Here is a 6,004-nt window from a genome sequence, read left to right on the forward strand (position 1 = left end):
CCTGATGGGGGTCCATGTGACTCAATGAGATGCCGCCTGAGGCAACCGCCTCAGGCTACCTCTTGATGGACAACCCTGATTACCACATCTAATTATTATATTAGTGTTATTTGTCTATTTAGCCGTTTGGTTGGAGTTACCTTTCGGCTTTCTCTTTGTATTTTTGTATAATTTTACATAAATGTTCCCTTTAACATTATTATACATTTATAACAGTTGCAAGTGAAGCGGAAGATAAATAGAACCCCATCCCAGATGTGCCTGGCAGATGCGGTGGCGTAACAGAAAGAGAATTCCTAATGGTCGCCTGTGGCAAAGAAGTAGCCCATGAAAAAAAAAAATTAACACCATCCACCAAATTAAATCATGATAGTGATAAGGAAAAAAAAATCTCTCTGTTTATGAATCTTATGTTCCTCCAGATGTTACATCTTGTTGCTCAAGGCAAGAAAATATCAAATAAAAAAACATCAGTGTTGTACAAAATATGATAGAGAAAAGAAGATCAGACAAAATTGCTAAAACGGAAAGAGAACCAATTAAAAGTAAAGAAAAAAAAAATAAAGGTTACATTTTACACTCGGGTGACCTTGAGCGAGGAGAAGGCAGGTGTCTGACATCCTGCTAAAATACTTCCCCGTTCTTCTCAAAGAATCACAACTAGTTCCTGAGTCCTTTATACTTATGAAACAACATGCACTGATATAAGTAAGAAGTGGTCACCGTGGCCAGGGCTGGATTTCCCACAAGGTCAACCAAGTCCCGGCCTTGGGGCAGCAGGGAGTAGAGGGGCAGCAGGGGTGTGGAATTCCTATCTCCCGATGCCTGGGACATGCAGTTCTGGGCGCCGGTCGGGTAGCTGTTTTCTACATTTAGCCCTGCTTTGGGCAAGCAGAGCTAAATGTACAGCGGAGGAAGCCGCAGCTTGTTTAGTACACGTGATCTCGGTGATGTCGCTGAGATCACTTGTTTGAAGTCTGCAGGTATGCCATTTTCCATTGGGGGTGGTTTGGTGGGTAGGGGATGGCGCATTGAGGAACCCGGCCTTGGGGCAGCAGAGAGAGTAAACCCAGCCCTGACTGTGGCCTTGTACAAGAAGCTGAATGTTGCTAATAGGTCTGGTCAATGTGCGTTGTATGCCTTCTAGCAAGTCCCGGCCAATGAATAACAACTGGACGGAGCTGGCTGTGATGTCACGGCCTGTCCGCCCAGTGGTTATTGTTTAATGACAGATCAGCATCCCCAGGTCATTGGGAGATGCTGATCTGTCATAACAACGGGGCGGAGCCAGCCGTAATATCACGGCTGGCTCCGCCCAGCTGTCATCTGCGAGGCGTACTTTGGCCGGCCGTTTGACCTTCTTCGGCTGTCACTTCGGCTCAGTCGAGCCACAGCATATGCATTTGGCTCGGCTGAGCCGCTTGGCTGCCTTCTGGAGTTATACGGGCTATTGTTACTGAACCGAAGGGCTCCCGCAACCAAAACTAGCTGAAGGATCAGCTGGAGCTTCGGCCCGATCCTTCGGCTATCTTTGTAAATAGTCCCCTTAGAAGCATTGTAGCTAATGAGCAGAAGCTCAGTCTGTCCCTCAGTCTGTCCCTGTACTTCAGGGGTGGGACGCTCTAGCCCTCCAGCTGTGCTGTAACTACAAACCCCAACATGTCTCTGCCTCTGGGTGGGGGGGTCATGCCTGTAACTGTCAGCTGCTGGAGACTGCTCTGTCCCTTGTGATCTTGGAGTGGACAGGAAGTTCAGGGAAGCCGAGATGAGAGAGTTGGAGCTGTCTGGGGACATGATGATTATAAGCTCTTGGGGAAAAACTGTAAAGAAATGCTTTGCTGGGCCATGTGTATTTTTTTTTTAATATTCCAAAATATTTTGTTAAAGGAGAACTATGAGGGGGGGGGGGGGGCTTTTCCCCCAATTTATTTTTATTTATTTTTTTGTACAAAGCCAGACCGGCACCAACAAACATCAAACAATCCTACATCTCCAGGATCCTTCATCTTCATAAAGACATATAATAGCCGCCGAATACGTTTTGCATCAAAAACACGAAAGTACAAGTGGAGATTTGAGAAGAATGCGTTGTGTGTGCTGAGCTATAAGGAGATCCGGATCGGTGACTCCAGCGACGCGAGGACGCGTCTCCATTTATCTTATTCGATGCTTATCTACAAAACATCCATTAGTTCAAACTTTTGAAAAAAGTTTTTTTTTTTTTCTGCACTTAGCATCTGTTAAATATGCAACGATATAGCGGAACACCTGCGTTCGGGAAATCTCTAGCGCATTGCCGTATCTCCGGGCTTGTGAACTAAGAGGCAATAATTTCCAACAGATTTACCGCGCGCATTATCAATTCCTTTGTCTGCGTTTTCTACCCAAACTAAAGATATGGAGAAGTTAATCTTTGCTTTAGGGGTAAATATTGATAGTGCTCGCCATCTGTTGCGTGCTTTTATATAAGGAGAGAAAAAAAAACTGATTTAGATTGAGTTTGACACAAGTAGAATTTAGAAAGTGAAGGGTTTTTGTTGTTTTTTTTTCTCTTTAAGGACACTTTCTAGAGCGAGCGAAGAAGAAATTAAAGTCGATGTAAAAGCAGTCGCTAAAAAACTCATATAAATTGATTGTTACAAAGCAGAATCCAAACCTCCTTGTGGGTCAGGTACTTCTAAGGCTAAGCTTTTGCCTACCCATGCTTTGTCCCTGTCTGACAATTGGGTTCCTGCATTGACACCCTGTGACAGTCAGGGGCCGTATTTCCCACAAGGCTAACCAAGGCTCGGCCTCGGGGCAGCAGGAAGTAGAGGGGCAGCAGTGGTGTGGAGTCCCTATCTCCCGATGCCCAGGGCATTAATTTCCGGGCACCGGGCGGGTTGTTGTTTTCTACATTTAGTCCTGCTTTTGTACAAGTGATCTTGGCCTGCAGGTCTGCCATTCTCCATGGGGGTGGGGGGTGGTGGGTGGCAGGTAGGGGGGCGCATTGAGGAACCTGGCCTTTGGGGCAGCAGAGAGAGAAAATCCGGGTCTCCAGCCACACACTGCATACTGCTTGCAGCTGGAGATCAACCTTCATGCAGTGTGCGGCTGGAGACGGCCCCACATACACCGGCGGCGTGTGTTGCTGGAGTTTACCAGCAGACCTCCCTCATGTGTCACTATATCAGCAGGCTCCCTCAGGTTGTCTCTATCAATTGATGGACCTTTTTGTTGGGCATGAGGATTATCCCTCTACCAGTGTTTCAATAGTTCCCTATGGGAGCAGCTTGTGACTGGTTCTTTACTCCTCTTCAACTTGGGATCATTTGTCTCCCCAAATCCCGTCCGGCTCTTTGACTTTTGCATTTGATGAGTCCACAGTAAGGGGACCGCCTCCTTCTCCTGAAGAAGCGCCGTTGTGGCGCGAAACGCGTAGAGATCTGCGATCATCGCAGTACCACCCATCTATGTGATTCCACTTGAGGTTATGTGCTATATTGTCTAAAGGGATTGTATTTCTCTTTCTTTGATTACAATATTGTCCATATTATATGGTATTACCCATTTGTACTGACTTGGTCATAATCATGTTATTGGATTCTATAATCATGTGTACCATAACCTCTCTGGTGGAAATGGATGAGTGTTAGGAGGTACATGTTGGCTGTTTTTTTTTTCAAACCAGTTAAAGTTTTCTTGGATTTATTTGTGATTTGGCTTTTTCTTCATGATTTCTTTCTCTTTCTGGATTCTAATTCTGGGTACCCCAATTGGGGCGATCCGGTCTGGCAGAGACAGCCTTGCCAGGGGCATTGAGCCTTAAAAAATTGGTCTGACATCCTGTAATATCACACCACTGGATATCGATACTTATTCTGGACAGAAATTGTCAGTCTTGTGTTTGCTGATGTGAGAACTTACTCAGAGACGCTCCCCAAGTACATGTAGCACCCCCTGACCTTTAGGAACATGTGGGGGAGTTCAGAGGTTGGGTGGGCTGACATGTCACCTCAGGGATGAATCCCTATCCAGTTGTGGGGTGCGAATGTGAAGTTGGGCGCCAGTCACTTTTTATTCTATCAGCAACTCAATGGGAGAGGGGTAAAGGGCTACAGAGATCTAGGACAGCACAGAACTCTAGACTCACTGACTGGCCCCTAGCCTCACAGCAATGAGGGCCCCCAAAACTGAACAACACTGCATTGAAGAACCTTACCTGGCCAGCAGACAAAGCACAGATTTCCCTAGGCGAGACACAAGACCTCCCCCGAGGTCCTAGCCCATCCCGGCCCCTGTGGCACCTCCAGCAGATGAAGCTTCTCCATGGCTCTCCATTCCAGGAACAGATTCAGACCTCGACTGGGTCCATACCTGACCACTTGTAGGCCGCAGCAACACACATATTAATGAAAACCCTTCCGCAAAGTTACCTGGGCACTTAAAACTGTTCAAGCAAAGAAAACTTATTCAGTTCTCAAACTCTGTGTAGAAAGGGGACCTGTATAGAAGGTTGATATGTGTAGACGGAGGATCTGTGTAGAAGTGGGACCTGTATAGAAAGGGGACCTGTGTAGAAGTGGGACCTGTGTAGAAGTGGGACCTGTATAGAAGTGGGATCTGTGTAGAAGTGGGACCTGTGTAGAAGTGGGACCTGTGTAGAAGTGGGACCTGTGTTGAAAGGGGACCTGTGTAGAAGGTTCATCTGTGTGGAAGGGGGACCTGTGTAGAAAGGGGACTTGTGTAGAAGGTTGATCTGTGTAGAAGGAAGACCTGTGTAGAAGTTGGACCTGTGTAGAAAGGGAACCTGTGTAGAGGTGGGACCTGTGTAGAGGTGGGACCTGTGTAGAGGTGGGACCTGTGTAGAAAGGGGACCTGTGTAGAAGGTTCATCTGTGTGGAAGGGGGACCCGTGGAGAAGTGTGGCTTGTGTAGAAGTGGGACCTGTGTAGAAAGGGGACCTGTGTAGAAAGGGGACCTGTGTAGAAAGGGGACCTGTGTAGAAGGTTCACCTGTGTGGAAGGGGGACCCGTGTAGAAGTGTGGATTGTGTAGAAGTGGGAACTGTGTAGAAAGGAGACCTGTTTAGAAGGGGGATCTGTATAAAAGGCAGGGCGTGTGTAGAAGGCGAACATGGCAGGAACTGGTTACCAAGATTTGCCCAAAATATTCCCACAAATATTTGTACAAAGGTGAAACATTGCTGTACTATCAACCAAGATGTAGAAGGGGGACCTGTGGAGAAGTGGGGCTTGTGTAGAAGTGGGACCTGTGTAGAAAGGGGACCTGTGTAGAAAGGGGACCTGTGTAGAAAGGGGACCTGTGTAGAAGGTTCACCTGTGTGGAAGGGGGACCCGTGTAGAAGTGTGGATTGTGTAGAAGTGGGAACTGTGTAGAAAGGAGACCTGTTTAGAAGGGGGATCTGTATAAAAGGCAGGGCGTGTGTAGAAGGCGAACATGGCAGGAACTGGTTACCAAGATTTGCCCAAAATATTCCCACAAATATTTGTACAAAGGTGAAACATTGCTGTACTATCAACCAAGCAAGATATGAACTAACAACATTCACCCAGTGAATGTCATACTATATATGATGAATCCTATGAGAACGCTGGGCAAATCCAGATGAATCTTACTTGAACGAATGTAGCTATTTTTTTTCACTGGGTGAATCTGTGAGACATACTCCCCAATAATGTGTTATTTTTTTGCGGGGAAACACTTTAAGAGCTCGGAAAGGCCATACAGACCAGTTCCAGTTGAATAAATATGAACGTTCTATTCACCGAATGTCATTAGGAAGAGATTTAATACTGATCCACATTCACTTATTTTCTATTAATTTCAGATCCGATTTTTGCTGCACAAATATTTATCTGGGAGAATAAAATGTCAGAAGTGATAATCCCTCTCTGATGGATCCGCAGTCACATTATGGACTTGATTTATCCTTGAAAACTTTATAATTCGATTGATCCTTTTTAACAATTCGCCGTGACCTCTGCTAAATGACTTTCTCTTTTG

This window comes from Nanorana parkeri, unplaced genomic scaffold (genome assembly GCF_000935625.1).
Source record: "Nanorana parkeri isolate BGI_ZX_2015 unplaced genomic scaffold, ASM93562v1 scaffold1162, whole genome shotgun sequence".
Lineage (NCBI taxonomy): Eukaryota > Metazoa > Chordata > Amphibia > Anura > Dicroglossidae > Nanorana > Nanorana parkeri.